The sequence below is a fragment of the Felis catus genome, chromosome D2 (assembly GCF_018350175.1).
Source record: "Felis catus isolate Fca126 chromosome D2, F.catus_Fca126_mat1.0, whole genome shotgun sequence".
NCBI classification, from domain to species: domain Eukaryota; kingdom Metazoa; phylum Chordata; class Mammalia; order Carnivora; family Felidae; genus Felis; species Felis catus.
In genome coordinates this window covers 51,343,476-51,363,196 of record NC_058378.1, presented here as the reverse complement: position 1 = coordinate 51,363,196, position 19,721 = coordinate 51,343,476, and the positions used below count along the sequence as shown (strand labels likewise).

At 43.6% G+C, this 19,721-nt stretch overlaps 1 long non-coding RNA gene across 2 annotated transcripts in view; it reads right to left on the bottom strand.

Annotated features, from left to right (window-relative positions):
- LOC109492582 overlaps positions 1 to 19,721 on the bottom strand; it is a 53,009-nt gene that overhangs the window by 8,276 nt on the left and 25,012 nt on the right. The gene's annotated exons all lie outside the window — the stretch shown is intronic.

Sequence of the window (19,721 nt, the reverse complement as noted above, 5' to 3'; positions counted from 1 at the left end):
CACCATTTGGAAGAGTAAAAGATCAAAAGCACTGATATTTGCACCACAAAGGGGATTGGCTGAGTCAACTATGGGCTATCCATGTACTGGCAAAATAGGTAGATATGAATCTAGAACTCTGATATACTGATATGGAACATTCCCCAAGAAAGTTCATTAAGGTAAAAAAGCAAATTGCAGAAAAGTGTGTAAAATTTGGTACTGTTTGTGTCAAAAAAAAATGTTTAATGTACTTTCTTGTTTGTACATAACATATCCCCCCAAATGTTGGTGTTACTGTTTGCCTTTAGAAAAGAAAATGGACTGGCTAGGGAATAGACTGTGGAGAGGCCATTGTGTTTTTAAAATTTAAAACCATGGGCATATATTAGCTCTTCAAAACAAAGCAAAATAAAACCAAAAACAAGATTAGATCCAGTTTGTTTGTTTTTAGTTGTAGTAAAATATATCTAACATAAAATTTATCATTTTAACCATTAAAAAAAATTTTAACACTTCTTTATTTTTGAGAGAAAGAGAGACAAAGCACAAGTCGGGGGTGGGGGGCGGTGAGGGGTGGAGAGAGAGAGAGAAGGAAACACAGAATCTGAAGCAGGCTCTAGGCTCTGAGCCATCAGCACAGAGCCTGACTCAGGGCCTGAACCCTTGAACTTCAAGATCATGATCTGAGCCAAAGCCAGATGCCCAACTGACTGAGCCACCCAGGCACCAATTTTTAAGCAGTAGCATCAAATATGTTCACACTGTTGTAGAACTACCACCATCTATCTCCAGAAATTTAGATGCAGTTCATTTGTGATCCAGAACTGCCACACATTTCCATAAAGGACAAGAAACTTGTGTTTCCCTCCTAAGGAGGGAAAAATATCAGTGGAGTGCTTTTCTGAAGACTCCTCAACCCTTCACTCCTCCTCCCCAAGTATAGGTGAGTCACCAAGCTGCTTGGTGATTTGGAAGGAGGTCTACAGTTAAGGTTTTTTTCTGGGCTTTCTCTTTGGTAGCATCCTGCTTCAGGACACACGCATTTTCTGCCCCTCCAGCCAGTAAACCCGGGCAGACCCTGCCCCTAAATGGGAAGGCCTGTAGCTCTGGGAAAGTGAGGTCAACTTGGAAAGAAGGAGTAGGAAGCTCTTTGGGTGAGGCTCCGAAAGGTATGCCTTAATTTGTCCAAGACTGACTCTTCCTCATCAGCCTTCTAGAAAAGTCGTTGGCTGCAAAGCTCTAAGGAAGTGAATTCCAGCCCAGGGTTGAAGCAGCCAATCAAGGTTAATCTCAAGGCTGGACCCAGCCTCCTAAACAGGCCAGGACACAGGCAGTACTTCCCCAATTATGAATGCTGGTGGGATGGTGCCCCGTACATGTACATATAGCTGCAAAGGCAAGGGTTGGATCCACCTCCTGCTTACTCAAGGGGAGGGTCCAGCCATCCCCCCAGCCACAAACCAAGAGCAGGCAGGATAGGGCTGAAGCCAAGGTTCTGCCACGCCACGATTTTTATTGTGCTATGACCACTAATTACTCCAGAGGAGGGCTCAGTGATTTCTTTGATAATGTAGCTTTAAAACTTCACAGCCCAAGGGTCAGGGTCCATTCCTAGAATCTGATGTCTGGCCCCACAGATCACTTTGTTTTGCCCCAGAAGGGTGGGGAGTGGGGACCCAACACACCTGCTACTGTTCCTATCTTTGCCTCAGTAGAGCCAGTGGGTCTGCTGTCTGGTCATTTGACGGCAATGTCCAAGCCCATGCTGCTGGTAATAAAACTGATATTTTCATCTTTAGATTCTTGTGTCTAAACATCTATTGGTTCTAAATTCAGAGTGGGGAGAAGGGACTGATTTATTGTGACCTGCTTAAGCCCCGAAATTTTTCATGGAATTGCCAAAACATGACTTTGGCCATTACCTGCTCCTGTAGAGTTTCTCCCAGTTGCTTCAGAGAATCCTCTATGAGGATAACTAATGTCTTGCGTCTAGTAATAGTATTTCCCTATGAAGCCATCACGCCCCTGCCAAGGTCTGGAGAAATCACTACACAGTGGCACATGGCAGTTTGTATAAGTCTTTCACCACTCTGGCCTCAGGAAGAGGCTCTGCTCTGTCCTTCCTCACCAGGAGCCAATGGGGGAGGAATGTTCTCTCTCCCAACCTTGCCTAGGTTGAACTTGACTCAAGGTTTAGGGAAGCACGGGAAGAGAACGTAGAACTTATATAAGACACGGTTTCTCTGAATCTTCAGGCTAATGTACTGTCTAAATACTGATCTACCTACAAAGAAGTCACTCACACTTATGCCTAGAAGTGCTCAGAGCATAGCCCAGCACATCACCTGAGGCCCACAGAAAGAAAGGAATGTTTCCTCCTCTCTAATCTAAGGTCTATCTTCTCAATCCTTATTTCCTGTCTGAAGATATACTTCTTCCCAAGGTGACTGACAGTGGGTATTACCCTGCAACAACACCATAACACAACAGTCTAGTAATGGTACTTTCCAGGCTAATTGGTCTTCAATAAAACTATGGGCAGGATATCTGCAGAGAGGCAATTTCTGAATCCAGATGAAATTTTTAACTATAGGGACTTTATAGTCACAAGAATAAAAAGGATTAATTTCAGTTTACAAAAGTATATTTGCTCAAGATAAATATCAATAAAAGACCTTCAGATATAAAAGAATGTTATATTAGAATGAAATTCTATGGAAGAAATGGAATAGAAATGCAAGTCAATGGAGAAAAGGAGTGAATTAAAATTTGTGACTTTTAGAGATGAACCTGTTTGTATGTTTTAAAAATGGATAATAGCCATGTAAATAAAAAGAGTTGGTTCGACACACAAAATGCTAGAAACCTGGCTTCCCAGATTACATCCAGAGAGAAAGTGTTATTAGGGAATTTATAGATGCATCCATCTCAATAGGAACAGAAAACCTTTAGCAGACATACTTCCAGGGTGCAACTATCACACATTTCACTCACGCGTGTTTAGAACCTCCTTCTGTGAGCAAGCAGGCGCTGTCTGAATGCCTTTTAACTCCACGGTACCTACTTCAGTGCTGAAATTCATTAGATTAAAAAACAAAGCAAAAAGAACCCAACCTCGTGTCTCTGTCAGATCGCAGGCAGGAAGGCTCCTTTAATGTAGAAAGGGATTCCTTCTAGGAAAACTAGGTGGGAATCTTCCCCCTCATGACCCACTCCCTCATAAAGAAGAGAAAGATGAACACTCTCTTCTTTGTATATGACTTGGTTTCATGGGATCAGTAAAAATGGCTTTAATAGACAAGGATTCTCCTTATGACCATACAATAAAAGACCCAGATGAGCTTCCCAAAGCAAAGGATTTTTAACTGGTTTATAGCCCAAAGCATTCAATCCCCTAGGGGTACAGTTTGTAGCTTGTTCATCCTGCTGGGGTCAACTTGTTACTCAGCCATCCCAGCGGACAGCTGCATATGGGACCAGAGCCATTTCCCCCACTTTAATTTTTTTTAATGTTTATTATTTTTTGAGAGAGAGAGAGAGAGAGAGAGAGAGAGAGAGCACGAGTGGGGGAGGAGCAGGGAGACAGGGAGACACAGAATCCGAAACAGGCTTCAGGCTCTGAGCTGTCAGTACAGAGCCTGACGTGGACCTCGAACTCACAAACCGTGAGATCATGACCTGAGCCGAAGCCGGACGCTCAACCAACTGAGCCACCCAGGCGTCCCTTTCCCCCCGGTTTTAAAGCTGCTCTCGTCGGATTGTGTTTGATGTTATGTCACAGTCCACGTTGCAAGATTTTAGGAGAAACAGTCTTATGAAATTCATTAATTCATTATTTTACTTACTGTAAGAATATTATTGAGGGTGTGATTCACTGTTTTATACAGCATCTTTTTTATGGAGAGCTCAAGGTAGAAAGCCCTTTCAATTTTAACAATCAGGACTAGTAATAGTTCTCCTGAGCACCTTGCTTAGTTTTAACCTTGTGGGTCCTCTAATTAACGTAACCGAGCGGGTTTTACCTCGCCTTGACTGCTGTGAGTGGGAGCTGAGTTTGTGGCCCCGTGCTGGCAAGTGCACTGAATTCATGGCAAACATTTGTGGTTTTTGCGGGGGGAGGGGGGGCCTGGGGGGAGGGGAGTGCTCACCTTACTACTAGTCTCATTTGTTGATCTCCTCTATGCTTATTCTCTCTCTCTCTCTCTCCACTTTTCTCCTGCGCTGAATTAATCAGAATCCTCTGTTGAGACTGGTTGGAAATTCAATAAGAATACATTATGTCTGTTAAAACACAGTTTGGAACTTGGTCTAGCCTCGGCCATGGCTGCATCTAGGAATTCAAGATGTCCCAGCAGTGTTCAGTGTCCTTCCACCTCTCAGCTCTCTCTCTTGTCTGTAGCCTCCATTCTCAGGTTCCTGCCTCCTCACCAGGCAGCTCCTGGTAGCACCAGGCTTCTATCATCCTCCAGAGAGCAGTACCAGTGGAAGAAGAACTGCTCTTTCCCCATAATTCCAGCAAAGTTCCCGGAATTGAATTTCCATGATAACTTGGCCAAGCCACGGAGACCAGGTGGATGGAATTCTCAGACGGGCCAGGTATGGGTCACACATCCTCTCGATCCTGTGACGAGGTGATGCCAGTTCCACCCAAGAGGCAGCTCATTCCCCCAAAGAAAGTGGGAAACAATACAGCTAAAATGGTTACGAAACAGGCAAAACCAAAAAAACCCACTGTGTCAATTTATATCAAATTTTATCTTTTAAAAAAAATTATGTTTATTTTTGAGAGAGAGCGAGTGAGCACATGAGTGGGGGAGGAACAGAGAGAGAGGGAGACACAGAATCCCAAGCAGGCTCCAGACTCTGAGCTGTCAGCACAGAGCCCGACGCGGGGCCTTGAACTCACGAACCGTGAGATCATGACCTGAGCTGAAGTCAGACACCCAACTGACTGAGCCACCCAGGCGCCCCTTAAACTTTACCTTTTAAATTGAAGCATGTGCATCTTTGTAAGCTCTCTTATGTCCTTTTTCAGATCAAACTGGGGTATTAATAATACGTGGGCAATCAAATTGTAATTTGTCAGTTGCTCAATGAGCATGAAATCACAACAATGGAAATTGCATGTATGAACAAATATTTTATGGCTTAAGCCTCTGAGAGCTGAATCATCTGTCTGCACAACCAGGAACAGACAGGCCACTGTCTGGAGACACATTGCAGGTGCTTTCTCCTTTGTCTCTTTTCTAGAGCTACCATCGTCCAACCATCCTGAACCTTCTTGATTATGGTAGTAACCCTGCACTCCATGCAGCTTTAGAAAAGTCATTGGAACCAGAATTCCTGGTCTTCCTGCTTCAGGTCCAGAAGCCAATCCATCTTTTGCCTGTCTATATATTTCTCACCTCATGACTTATGAGCTGACTTTATAGCATAACTCTCAGCACTTTGGGAGATACTGAATCTACTAAATATTTACACAGGAGGCAAAAAGTTCCCTCTTTTCTTTTCACAAAACGTTGTGTGCAAGGGGTAGAGGAGGAGGAGGAAGAAGTTGGTGAGGTGGGGGCAGCCTTTGCCATCAAATGGCTCACAGCCTATGGCGGGAGTGAGGAGAATAAAAAAATATACACTGGGTTGTGTGCAGTACTCTCAGTATATGGAAAAGTGTACATCCAGCAGTTTCTCTAGAAATCATGGAGAAGGCAGTGCAATTTTTCAGGGGACCCACGTTGCTGTGGATTCCTTTGTAAGGACCTGCTTGAATTGACCTTAGTGCTTGTATTTCATTGTTGTGAGGTTGGCTGAAACTCCTTCTATTCTCCCACCCGGGAAGGGGGAGAAAACAGGGATAACAGACATTCTTCATTTTCAGTTAGTGCCAGGAACCTCAAAGTTCCCCAGAACATGGAAGGCACAAGTACTCACTCAGCACAGTAAGGCCACAATTGTTATTGCACCAGAAATAGGACCAAAGTTCTGTTCAGAGGAGAAATCAGAACTCCTCACACAGGCCACATTGTGGGTATTATCAGAAGAAAGAGAGTCCTCTGGCTGCAAATTGTGAGTGATTTTAGATTTTAGATTATTGAGGGGGAAATTAATGGCAACCTGAAGAAAGCCCACCTTTCCTTCTCTCCACTTCCACCCGTTCCTGTCCTGTGGCATCCCTCTCCCTTCAGCCATGGGAACAAAACTCATGCTCCTCCAACCTCCACCTCCCACCCAGGAAGATCAGGGAGAACTGGTAGAGGATAAGGAGGTGGGGAGGAGGGGGAATCCACAGGAGAGGTCCTTGACTCAATTAATGGAACCTTCCCTGAGACAATTAATGGAACCTTCTAGAAAAGAATGCCATTGCTTCTTCAATGTCTGCTATGTATTTGTTTTAGAAAAGAGGGGCGTCTAATGAACAGCAGCTCCCTCTCTGTGTCTGCATGGCCACCAGAAAGCCAGAGCTGTCTATCCAGACAACAGCTCTGTCCCCAACAGTTTGTACTCCTAAATGGCTCCCTAGAGTCCCACATTGTGGGAGAGAAGAGGAGAGAACTACTAGGTAAGTTTGCAGCTCCTCCAACAAAGTAGCCAATCTCAATGTCTTACCCCAAGTGAAATTTTAATAAATGACTATTAATATTTTTCCAAAGTCAAGAAAATGATAAACATTTATTGAGCACAGGCACCCAGCTCGGCACTCTGCCAGCAGAGGCACAGGGAACAGCACAAAGTATTATATGGGAGAAACATTGCCTTTGAAGAGAGAGAAGTAGAACAAAAATGACACATCACAAGAAAGCTAACAATTCAAGTCTTTATGAGAATAACTCAGAGAGGCTAAGTGCATTCCCAAGGGCACATAGCTGGTAAGTGATGGAACCAGCATTCTAGCCCTTTGTAAGACATCAACTTTGTAGCCACTGAAGGCAGCAGGGAAGGAATTCTGTGCCATTCATCAAACTCCAGGCTCCAGGAAAATGGTTTCTGAAAAATTAGTGTCAAAAAGCCTGGATTAGGATCTGGGACTCTAACTTTTGGCTCAAATTGTTGTGAGGTCTGGAAATTATTTCCAAAAAAAAAAAATGGCCAAAGATGTCTGAGTGCTAAGCAAAGGTTCACTTTTTCTTATTGAAAGTTAACTCTTTGTCAGACCTTAACATGGATGATAGGTTCTGATGCTGTCATTATTTCTAACCCATCCTTTTTAATGATAGCTTTAAGTCAACAGGTCACCGATCTCCAGAATCATGAACTAGGGACATGGGAGGCTTTGTGCCTTGTTTAGATTGTTCAGGGAGTTGACAGTTTTCAATCAACTCTCCCTTTCTCTTTATCCAGTGCTTTATCACTTTGTTTCCTTACTAGTTTTCCTAAAGCACCCCAAACTTAATCTTCCTAGGTACCCCAGAAATGAAGGCCATTAAAACTAAATGCATGAGTAACTAAAACTCAAGACTCAATTTCATTAGAAAAAAAGTCTCACTGAGATATGCACATTTTGTAGCAGGCTTTTACATCCAGTTGCCAACCCTGCCCATACCTCCTCCCCAGTAATAAGGAAGTAGATATGTGGAGAAGAGCCAAGATAAGAGACTATGTGCGCCTGGATCACTGGCAAGAAGGGGCCAGTCCCGTGGAGCCTGCTGTCCTGCCTGCCCTTGGGTTCCAGGAGATCCCCATGTGCCCTTCCAACAAAGCCACCTCTCAGTCTTCAGATCATTTTAATTGTCCTGGACAAAAGACACCCTTTCTTGCTCCTTATCCATTTGTCACTGGACTTCTTTAACATATTCTGTGAGTGTTAGTTGATGTCTTTGCCATGCCTTTCTAATTTCATGAGTTTACTTACTGGCTTGAAGTAGTTACTTGATTTTGCTTTTATTTAATCAGGACAAAATATATCTGGCTTAACTCACAATGGAATATAACAGTAAGCCAGAGAGTAAATTGGGGATATTTGAGATAGGAAAAGATTATTTTAGGTTATAAATCTGAATTCTATCTCTAGTCACAAATTGCACAGGGGATTTCCAAATAGCTTTAAAAAAAATGTTTGTTTCTTTTATTTATACAACACCAGCACATTCCATCATCTTAACTCTTAAAAATCTGAGCTGGGAAAACCATGCAGGCTAGTTCAACTCTAATTTTACAGATCAGGAAACTGAGTCTTAGAGAGGTTAAATATCCCATTAGAATGTTTTGCCCAGAAAAGGTTACTTTAGGCCAGAATTTCCATCGCTGGCCTTGACATCAGTGGGAAACAGATATTTCCACATCTCTTCTGTTGGTAGGAATTTCCCTAGTTGCCTTGGGCAGTGGCCCTCATCTGTGATATAAGTCCTTAGGGACAGACAGGGGTCTCTTTATTGCAACAACTCATCCTGTATGTAATGGGATGCTGTGAATAATTGATCGAGGATGTTTTCCTGCTCCTTTGCTTTATGGTGCAGATATAACACACTATTGACACATGAATAAGTTCTCAGAGCTGCTGGAATTCAAAGAAAGCCCCACTCTGAGCCCCTCTCACCTGCCACTACCCACCACCTGTGCAAGAGAGGCCACACTGGGGCCATGGAGAGAAGAGATATAAGAAGGGACAGGAATCTAGAAGGAGATTGCCTTTGAGGTAGCCCATGATTTTCAAAAAGAGGATGCCCTTCTCTCAGGAAGAAGGCCACCACTAGTCCCTCTCGAGAACTATGGTAGTGAGACCCAAGAGAGTTGTCTTATAAACTCTGGTGGGTGGACTGCCATTTTGATCCCTAGTTGAATGTCTGCTCAGCTTTTTGATTTGCAGATCCACCCCAGGGGTATCTGGGCCCTAGGGAGAGAGCAGAGGCAGGTGTGGAGGCAAATAAGGTTAATGACATCACCCTCAAGTTCTCATTTCCCTAAAGGCACACAAAATGAGTTTTTGTTCCCAAAGTCTCCAAAGGATAGATAGGATTGGGCAGAGAGGAAGAGCAGGGCTGTGCTCGTTGTCAGGGACCACCACAGTCAACGGCACAGAAGAGCTTGCCCCAGAGAAACGGGGCATGAGGTCCTCAGCTAGTGGAACAAATGGATTTTTGCCAGGGGCTACTCATGCCTGGGGTTGCTACCTGGGGCTGAATAACTGCATATTGCAGGGGTCCCTGAGCCCACCACTTCTCTAGCTCATGGAGAAAGAGCCCAGATCCAGGCAGGATGTTGTCATAGCTGCCGCATTTGGAGTCTTTCACCTCCCTGTGCCATATCCCAATACCAGAGAAGCAAGCGCAGAGAAGAAGTAAGAGCCCAGATCATCCTCTCACTGCACCCCTGCCCCATCCCAGGCAACCAGAGAGACCTGTGCTGAGCAACAGGTTTGGGAGCAAGAGAGCTTCAAATTGGACATGTATGGATGTTTTAAAATGAATGGTCCAAGTTTAAGAACCCGCCTAATGAGGTTGTTTGAATGACTGGAAGTGATGGGAAGGGTATAGAATCAAAATCTGATATTCCTCACTGGCTGGAAAGGACGGCTGGAAGGAGCTGCTATTTCCTGAGGGCACTTCATGAGTTTTGCACTATGTTAAGTATTTTATGGGCTGCAGCAATTATAGTGGTTTATAGATTGGTGGGCAAAGAAAAAGTCGGTCCAAACCTACTATCTGCTTCTATTATATGCCTGATTTATTGAGTCAAGGATCCAGAAACTTTGAGAAGCAGGTAGCTCCATAGGGGAGGAGCAGAGGAAGTTTATACTAATAGATTTGCCCCTGCTCTAACAAGGGGTTTGAGCTTCTGGTGACAGTTATCTACACAGAGTAAAGTCTTAACAGATGTGAGAAGCTCACATCTGTTGCTCTGCTGTTGCCCTTTCACACCTGGGATTGTATTACTCTTCTGGAAAAACTGGCACTTACATCTATGTGTTTATATTTAAGAAAATGTTTACAGACATTGGGTTCTTCTGCTTCTTGACTAAACTTGCTGGCAGCCAGGCCACATGGGGAAAAAAAAGCAAGAGTGTGATATTATGATTTATAATAGGAAATAGATATTTGGTATTCATCCCATTCCTGGCACAGAGCTCCTAAAATCCTTAGAATTTCCTGCGTGATAAGAGTGATAAAAGTGTCTTGATTTACAATAAACCCTATTTCAACCACACCTGAGTTTATGCTAATGAGGTGAGTTTTGGAAAGAACCTAAGGACGAGGGCTGGTTGCCAGGGTGAGCAACCCTGTGGCTGGAAGTTTGGAATTTCCAGTCCCAGTCCCCTTGACCTCCAGGGAGGGAACATGGGCTGGAGGTTAAATAAATCACCAGCGGACAATGATTAATCAACTGTGCCTGTATAGAGAAGCCTCCATAAAAACTTACAAGGATGGGGCTCAGGAAGTGTCTAGGTTGTTGAAAGCACAGATGTGCTGGGAGCAAGACACATTCAGAATGGGCATGGGAGCTCTGTGCCCTTTCCCCATACCTAAGTATCTCTTCCATCTGGCTATTCTTTTTAAAAAAAAAAAAAAAATTTAATGTTTATTTTTGAGAGACAGAGCATGAGCGGGGTAGGGGCAGAGAGAGGGGGAGACACAGAATCTGAAGCAGGCTCCAGGCTCTGAGCTGTCAGCACAGAGCCTGACGTGGGGCTCGAACTCACGGACCGTGAGATCATGACCTGAGCTGAAGTTGGATGCTTAACCGACTAAGCCACCCAGGTGCCCCTCCATCTGGCTCTTCTTGAGTTACATTCTTTTATGACAAACCAGTAATCTAGTAAGTACATGTTTCTCTGAGTTCTGTGAGTCACTCCAGCAAATTAATCAGATCCTAGGAAGGGGTCATTGAAATCTCCAGTTTGTAGCAAGTCATTCCAAGCACAGGTAACAACTTGGACTGAAGTGTCAGAAATGGCAGGGGCTAGTAGGGATGTGTCTGCTAGGACTGAGCCCTTAACCTGTGAGATCTTATGCTATCTCCAGGTAGCGTGTCAGAATTGAGATAACTGCTTGGTGGTGGTGAAAAACACACATATTGTACAGAATTAATGCCCATCTGTCCCTGATGATTACCTCTTCCTCCCGCCCTCCATTCCTTGACATGTGTATCATCCATGGAAACTCATTATCCCAAACAGATATCATGTTGGTAGTGTCTACCACAGACTCATGAAGTTGGGCAAAACTGAGGCTTAAGACATTACATAAGTTGCCCCAAATCACACAGCTAGTAAGTGGCCAAGTCAAATTTTGAACAGTGGTCTGACTCTTGGCAAATACTCCTACTGCCTTTTTCAGAAGGTGGCACAGGGCTTCCCCCCCACCCCCGCCCCATCTTCTCCATCTGGTGACTGAGTCAGAGTGGAGCCGATGAATTGTAGAATGTTGCATCTGAGGGATGTGGGAAGCTAAGTCCCCAAGTCCTGCGAGACCTCTAGATGTGGCCAGTGTGGATCCTCAAAAGCCAACCCCCAAGACCAAGTGGTGAGGGAGAGACTTTAGCTCTGGGCTACCTTAAGGAGTCATCCCCAGAGCATCCTGACTATATATAAGTAGCAAAAGGCCTATTAACCCAGATATACTCTTCATAACTGGAGCCACCAATTTTTTAAAGTCCCTCATGTTTCAAACACTATACTAGGCACCTTACATACATCTTATTATTTGATCTTCCCAATAGCCTTTGAGATAGATGCTACTGTTAAGTCTATTTTGCAGTTAGGGAAACTGAGATGTTACTAAGCTGCTAAGGTTTGGGGTGGCTTACTACATAGCAATGCTGGGTTGCAGTTCTAACCACAAACCTGTGTCTTTTCCTCCCTAAATCTCCTGAACTCATAACCTTATATTGGAGGCTGTTGAAGAGGGACTTTACGCGTCAGGGGAAAGGATGGATTAGATGACTTCCAAACCACCCTTTCTAAAGTTTCTTAACCTTCAGTTTAAGTTAACCTTAAGCTTCAGTTTCTTCACCTATAAAGTCAAAATAAACCTTACACTAGGTCCTGATATTAATCTGGCAGAAAAACTTCCTCAATTAACATCAATAAGAGGACAAAAAATAGTTTGCATTCATTTTCATCAGAGAGCAGTACACATCCACTGTCTTGTTCTAGGATTATATCCCAGGACTATCTCTATTCTCTGTCATGATATAGTTTAAAGAGCCTTGATCACCTTGACATTCTACAGAACCTCACCCAGACCCACCATATTGATTGGATTCGAAGCGCAGGAAGTGGTAAGTAGTTTGGATGCTGTTGTAAAAACTATATATGCCAGAGAGAGGTTGCTACACCTCGTGAAGACCTAGCTACTCTCCACATCCACCAAGTTTTGGGGTCCAACAGTCCAGATTATGCTGGAACATCCTCTCCAAGATAAAGGGCAAGTCATTGTATTTTGCATTCCTTTCCACTAATGACAGGCACAGCACTGAGTGGGTTTCATTGGATCCTGGAGGTAACATGTACTCCACTTGGGGATACTTCTGTACCACATTTACCGAAGGACTCAGAAGGCTACCATTTTTGAGTGGCACCCAGAGCAAGAGAGTTTCAGGAGATTCAAGCTGCAATATAGTCAAGCTGCCACTTGGACCATTATGACCCATTAAGCTCAGTAGTGCTAGAGATAGTTATGGTAGATATCAATGTTGTGTGGAGTCTCAGCCAAGGGCTAATAGGAGAGCCACAGCACAGAGCCCAGCCACATCATCTGTGGCAGAGAACTAATTACCATTTTCAAAGCAGCATCTGTGGTAGTACTGAGCCTCCATAGAGATTGAGCACCGAGCATGGAACATAAAAGTACTAATAATGAAGTAAGTGTTATCAGATCCACCAAGTCACAAGGTCAGGCAACCCATCATTTGATGGAAAAGTACATTCAGACTCGGATCCAAGAAGACCCCAAAGGTACAAATATGTTTTGACGCCAAAGGTAAAAACAAATCAATTGTGACCCCAACGGTAACAAAGACGTTCATGTCACCTCCATCTGTTGTACCAATGCCTTCACCGCAGCTCTCACCTATGGCCTCATGGGGAAGCCCCTGCAACCAACTAACAGAGGGTTACAGATGGGTGCTAAGTGAACGTTTTAGAACCACAACACAGAGGGAGTTCTAAAAGTGCAGAAGGAAAAGGCTCCCAGTTACCAAGGCTTCCAGCAGCGCACTTAGTCATGCACTTTGTGAATAGCTTGACGCACAGCTATACACACAGAAGTGGAAAAGAGTATGGCTGGATGGTCAGGACCCAGGAAAAGAAAGATTAGAAGTCCAGAGAAAAGGCAGTTTGGGAACGAGTCATGTGGAAATGACTTGTGTCTTTGAAGAGGAGTCACCACTATACGTAGGGAAGATAAGTTGCCCTCTGGATGTTGCCACCTTCTCCTCTCAGTCACTGCAGGGCTCCAACAATGTGCCCACGAGTGGCTCTTGTGGCGGGGGCGGGGCTGTAAGTGAGCCTAAGATCATGGGATTCCTCTCATTAAGGCTCTTCTCTCAGCTGTCACTCATGAATTTCCACCCTCACCACTGAAGAGACTGACACTGAATACTTGACATGGCACTCTATCTTGAGGAAACAGACTAGCCATGTGGGGGGCATTGGTTAATGATTATTGATTATTGATTGCTAGATTGCTTAAAGGGGTTAGGTTGGTCTCTTTCTATCCCGATAGAGTAATGATTCATTCTTACCAGAGTTGATACCTACTTCTTCTGTGTAGGGGTTTGCTTTCTCTGCCCGCTGCACCTCTTCCTGCACCACATCCAAGGTCTTATATAATGCCTGATTTACTGATATGCGATCCCTACATAACTTTGTATCAGATCAATAGATCTATTTTACAGTGAAGAAGAGGTGACATTCGGCATATGACTATGGAACTCATTTTTTCTACTATATATCAAATTACCTGGAAGGCACCAGCATGATATAATGATGGAATGGCCAATTAAAGACTCAGCTATGGCATCATCTCAGGAAAAACACCCTGCAGAATTAGGAAACTATCCTCCAGGATGTAATATATGTACAGCACCAATGGCTGATATATGGTGCTGTGTCCTCAACAGCTAGAATAGATGATTCTAGGAACCAATAGGATAGAAGTAGGATTGTCCCCTCTCATCATAATTCCCAAAGACCCAGTTGTAAAATTTGTACTTCCTATCCCTTTAATCTTAGGTTGTTTTGGATTAGATATCTTTCCCCCAGTCATACTCCCCCATGAGTGGTAGGGGAAGAATATTTTCACAAGAGGATTCTCTAAGTGTCCCATTGAACCTGAAACTATCATTGGCATCTAGTTATTTTGGTTTCTTAAGCCAATTAGCCAAAAGGAAGAGGCAGGAATCACCATATTAACTCATTTCCCTGATTATCATGAGGCTCTGGGATTACTGCTATATAGTCAGGGCAAGAGAGAGTACATCTTGATCAGGGGTGTTTCTTAGCACCTCCATGTCCAGTGATAAGCATAAATGGGCCATTTCTGGCTTCATAACCCAACAAGGATAAATCAACTATGAGTTCTAGACCCTCAGAGATGAAGTTCTGGGCCACCCTACCAGGCAAACATCCTATACCTACTGTAGATCAGCCGAAGGTGAGAGATATATAAAAAGAATGGTGGAGGAGGAAAAGGATAACTATCTATCAATCATATCAGAGGATCAGTTGCAGCAGCAGAGACTGTAGCTTGTTTCATTTAATATTCCTGGATTGAGTATTCAATAGGCCTTGAGACTGGTCACCACTTTGTAAGCTCTCTGATGGGCTGGACTGAACAGAGTCCACAAACAGATCCAAGCAGTGGATTGGACTGAGCCAGATTTGCTCCTTGTCTCAAATCCTCTTGGCCCACCTTTATACTCCAGTCATTGGTGCCACAGTCTGCAGGTATAACCCCAAAACCCTGTTCCCTGCCACTCTATTCGTTCCTCTGGCTGCTGTAACAAATTACCACAAATCTATGTGCTTGTCTCTTCCAGCTCTAGAGCTGCATTCGTTGTCCTTGGCTCATCTCCCCTTCCTCTATCTTCAATGCTAGTCATGTAGCATCGTCTCTCTATGATACTGTGTGAAACACATGACTTTCTTTTCCAGTGTGTAGTCAAATGTCCCTCTTATAAGGACGCTGTGCTTGCACTTAAGGCCTACCTAGGCAATCCAGGATAACCTCCCCATCTCAAGATCCTTAATTTAATCACATCTGCAAAGCCCCATTTTGCCGTATAAGGCACACCTGCAGGTTCCAAGGGTAAGGACTTGGATATCTTTAGGGACCATTATTTCACCCACTATAGCCACCATCATACTCTAATGCCTAAGGGAATCTACTCTGATGTTCTGGTGCATACACAAATCTGGGAGTTTGAGGACTTAACACCCCATGGAGCAAACTTCGACCAAGGGGGACTGAGATCCGGTGGCTTTTCCTCTATCCCACATCTCAGACAGACAATTCTGACGCATACTCTACATAGCTCTTCAAAGTACCTTCAGCACAATGGGGGCCTAGTTGCCTACAGTGATTACAGGCCAAATAATGCAGCCAATTTTATGACTTTAAATATGATCTCTGTGCTGACAACTCCCAAGTATATCTCCAGAGTGGACTACTCCTCTGAACTCCAAGTGTCTATGTCAATACTACCTTCTCTACAGATCTCCTAGATGTCTAATTGAAAATCTCAACACGTTAGAAACAAAAAACCAACCACCCTTCCCCTTCCCCGCCCCAATTCCTTTTCCCTCAAAACATGTATATTCCAGAGTCTTCTCCATTTCCATACATGGCAGCTCCATCCTCCCAATTACTCGGAGAAGAACCTTGGTGTCATCATTGACTCTTTTCTTTTTCTCACACTCAACCACTTCTCCACTAGAAAATCCCGATTGGTTCTACCTTCAAACATATCCATCATCTGAACATCCTTTATCCCTTCTACCTCTACCCAGCCACAGTCACTTCTCACCTGTGTTATTGCAATAGCCTTTGAATTCGTTTTCCTGCTTGCATCCCTGCTCCCTTGTAATCTACTCTTGCCATAGTGGACGGAAGATCCCTTTAAAACGTATGTCAAAAATTGTCACTCCTCTGCTCAAACTCACCAGTGGGTTCTCATCTCATTCCGAATAATCTCAAATACTGCCCGCGAGCTACAAAATCCCATGTGATCTGGCCCTGACAACCTCTCTGCCTTTCTCATTCTGCTGTAGCCACACTGCCTCTTTGCTATTCCTTAAACATGCTAAGCATACTTCTACCTTAGGGACTTTTCACATGCTGTTCCCTCTGCCTGGAAAACAACACGTCCTGCAGATATCCCTAGGGCTCCATCTTCCTTCAGACTTTGGTGTAGCTGTTACCTTACTGGCGAAGGCTTTCCTGATCGCCTTGTGTAATATAGCAACTCTTAACCTTGTTTTATTTTCTTTCCTGGCACGTATTGACTTTCTGCATGGCACATGCAGCCTATATATTTGCTTGTTGATATATTTATTGTGATCTCCTCTCATTGCAGAATTTTATCTCCTTCATGAGGATCTTCATGAGAGAAATGACCTAATTTTATTCACTGCTCTGTCCCTAGAACAATACCTGACACACTGTTAACATTCAATATATGAACGCTAGGTCATGGTCAGGTATTGCTAGGTTCTACTATTGCCATGTGGCATGCTACGTAATATTCTATTTCTCATCTGTGGAGAAGAAAACGCCTAAGGTGACACAACATGAGAACCTACATCTTTTAACTGTTAATGTTTTATTTGTTTGTTTTTTGGGTTTTTTTTTTTTTTTTTGAGACAGAGAGAGAGAGACAGAGACAGAGACAGAGTGCAGGTGAGGGAGGAGCAGAGAGAGGGGGAGACGCAGAATCCGAAGCAGGCTCCAGGCTCCGAGCTGTCGGCACAGAGCCCATCACAGGGCTTGAACTCACTAACTGTGAGATCATGACCTCAGCCGAAGTCAGACACTTAAGAGACTGAGCCACCCAGGCGCCCCTACGTCTTTTAACTCTTAACTCAGTGATGCTTCAGATAACCTTGTGGGAACTTGGCTGCTGTGGTCAAGGCAGTAGCTCTACGTTAAGTGGGAAGATTCAGACCCAGGTTTTCCCAGATCTCATGAGTCCCAGCTTTCATTGTTAGAGGCCGGAAACTGCTTCTGTGGTTAGACTATGGCTGTGTCTCCTGCACAGGAAGTCAGCTAACCATGGCAGTCCTCAGAAAGCAAACTGATGCAGCGTGTTTCGTCTGGGTTTGTCTTGCAGCAGTTCAATTCTGTGAGCAGTGAGGAGTACACAAAGGGAGGGAGGGAGCTTTTGTTTGCTGTTTTCAGGCATTTTGTCAGAATCATAGGCTACTAGTCACATAGCATGAAATTCAGAAAATTGGTTTAGGATGAAATCCAATGTAAACCTGAGGACATTTAATATAGTTTTGGGAAGAGTTTTGATTCGACTAATTATTTGCTCCCTGTACCGTGAGTTAAAAAAAAATAATTACCTGAAAAATTACAACCGTGCATGTGAAAAAAAAAAAAAAAGAGGTTTGAGAAGGTTGGTTCAGGTTCCCAGTGGGTTAAGAGATTGATTTGTTGTTGTTATTTTTGCCTGCTGGTTTTTGCAAAGACAGACACGTTTTGTTTTGGTTTCATATTAAAATTATTTCCTACTTAACTTGAAGTCTGATGCAGAAGTATTTTGATTATCTATTGTTGCATAAGAAGCCACACTCACACAAGGATTTGTTCTCCTGCTCCTGTGGGTAGGCTGGACAGACCCTCTGCTTGCTTTCCTTTGGGCTCGCTCACGCAGCTGCATTCAGCTGGAAACTCGGCGGTACTTCAGACAGGGGTCAGAAAACCTTACCTATCAAGGGCCAGATATTAAATATTTTAGGCTTCAATGGTTATATAGTCTCTGTCACAAATCCTTGAGTCTGCCATTATAGCATAATAGCAACCACAGACAATATACAAACAAGGGAGTGAGGCTATGTCCTAACGAAGCCTCATTTGTGGACTCTAAAATTTGAACTTCATATAATTCCCATGTGCTATAAAATAGTACTCTTCTTTTGATATTTTCCACCCATTAAAATGGCTAAAACCATTCTTAGCTCATAGGCTACACAAATATAGCTGGGCTGGATTTAGCCCATGGGCTACGGTTTGCCAACTCCTATTTAAAAGGTCCGGGATGGTCTCACTCAATGTCTGGCATTTGTTGGTGGCTGTCGTCAGGGGCATCTTGGTTCCCCTCCACAAGGCTTCTTCTTTAGGAAGCTGGTCCGGCTTGTGTTCATGGTGGTCTCAGGGCTGCAGTCCAAGGGGCAGAAGGCAGAGGCTGCAAGGACTCTTGAGGCCTATGCTCCACACCTCATGTAGTGTCATTACTGTTACATTCACTTAGACACAGTAAGTCACAAGTGCTGTCCAGACTTAAGGGATGAGACAATAAACTTCATCTCTTGACAAGAGGAGCTGTAAAATATTGTGGCCATATTTTTCAACCTCTCCCAATAAGTAACTGTTACTGATTGAATTGTGTCTCCCCAAATCTTAAACCCGGTACCTTAGAATGTGACCTTACTTGGAAATAAGGTTGTAGCAGATATAATTAGTTAAGATGAGGTCATGATGGAGCAGGGGATGGGCCCTAATCCAATATAACTTCTGTTCTTTATCAAAAGGAGAAATTTGGACACACACACACACACACACAGACACACACACACACAGTATGCCACGTGAACTTGAAGGAAGAGACAGGGATGTTGCATCTCCAAGCCAAAGAATGTGAAAATTGTGAGTCCCTCAGTTTCCTGGGGCTACCATAACAAAGTATCACAAACTGGGTGGCGTAAACAAAAGAACTGTATTGTCTCACAGTTCTAGAGGGTAGAAGTCCTGGATCAAGGCACTGGCAAGTTGACAAGTTTGGTTCTTTCTGAGGGCTATGAGGGAAAGAGCTCTCTGTTCCAGGTCTCTCTCCTTGGCTTGTAGACATCTTCTCCCTGTGTCTTCACATCACCTTCCTTCCGGATGAGTCTGTGTCAAAATCCCCCTTCTTATAAAGATTCTAGCCCCATTGGATTAGGATGCACCCTAACGACCTCCTTTCAATTTGATTAAAGACCCTGTCTCTAAATAAGGTTACAGTCCAAGAACTGAGGGTTAGGACTTCAACTTATGAATTTGGGGGGAACGTAATTCAATCCATAACAGCCAGCAAACGACCAGAAGCTAGGAGAGAGGCATGAAACCAACTCTTCTTCAGATCCCTCAGAAGCAGCCAACCCTGTTGTTTAAACCACCCTGTCTATGGTACTTTGCTGTGCCAGCCCTTGGGCACAAGTACAGTAACTGTAAGTAAAAGGCAATGTTCCAAGAGCTGAAGCTGCAACTAAAACAATAACGAGAGGTTATAACACGTTGAAGATCTGAAGTTCGGCACTCGGATGCCTCTATCCAAATCTGCCGACAGATAAAAATATTCCAAAAGTCACTGTGAGTGATTTTACATGTGTTAGTTACAAATACCAAGGTTTGGAAGTCCTCACATTTCACACTTTTTCAAAATAGAAATCCAGGCAGTAATATTCCTGATCCTAATTTATATTCCTACACAAAAATGGAAACGTAAATTGAAGCAAACCAACCATCAAGCCCCAAAATATTTAGGGATCAAAAGAGGACCTTTAATTAATTTCATTTAATAGTTGAGAGAAATTAATTTTTTAAAAAAAT